At 20.8% G+C, this 448-nt stretch overlaps 1 protein-coding gene across 1 annotated transcript in view; it reads left to right on the top strand.

Moving 5' to 3' along the window:
* The window catches only part of LOC100162332 (vacuolar protein sorting-associated protein 62), a 23,901-nt gene that overhangs the window by 15,581 nt on the left and 7,872 nt on the right, over positions 1-448 (top strand). The gene's annotated exons all lie outside the window — the stretch shown is intronic.

Raw genomic sequence — 448 nt, forward strand, 5'->3', positions numbered from 1 at the left:
TTGTAAAATTAATTATATAAATAAAAAACCGAAATATTAAATATATTTTAGTAAATAATAATTTATAATAATAGTAAGTTGTTATATTGCATATTGCATATTCGTAGAAAATATTATATTATAACTATATCATAGACAGATTTGTTATAGGGGTAACCGCGTCATTAATAAAAGAAAAATATAACAATTTATTCAGTACCTATCGGGAAAGTTAGTCACTTTTTTCAACTACCTAGTTAAAGTTAAGTTACTTTAATATAAAAAATAATCAAGTTAGAGTATAAGTTAGTTTCTGAAATTTGTAAAATTTCTAACTTAGTTGGTTAGATAGAAGTTAGTTTGGTAAAAATAGTAACTTAAGTTAGAGTAGTAGTTAGAAGTTGGTTTTTTTTAAGCTTAAAATATAAATTTAAAAAACCATTTTTTCAAATGTAATGCATTATATAGA

The sequence above is a fragment of the Acyrthosiphon pisum genome, chromosome A3 (genome assembly GCF_005508785.2).
Source record: "Acyrthosiphon pisum isolate AL4f chromosome A3, pea_aphid_22Mar2018_4r6ur, whole genome shotgun sequence".
Taxonomy (NCBI): domain Eukaryota; kingdom Metazoa; phylum Arthropoda; class Insecta; order Hemiptera; family Aphididae; genus Acyrthosiphon; species Acyrthosiphon pisum.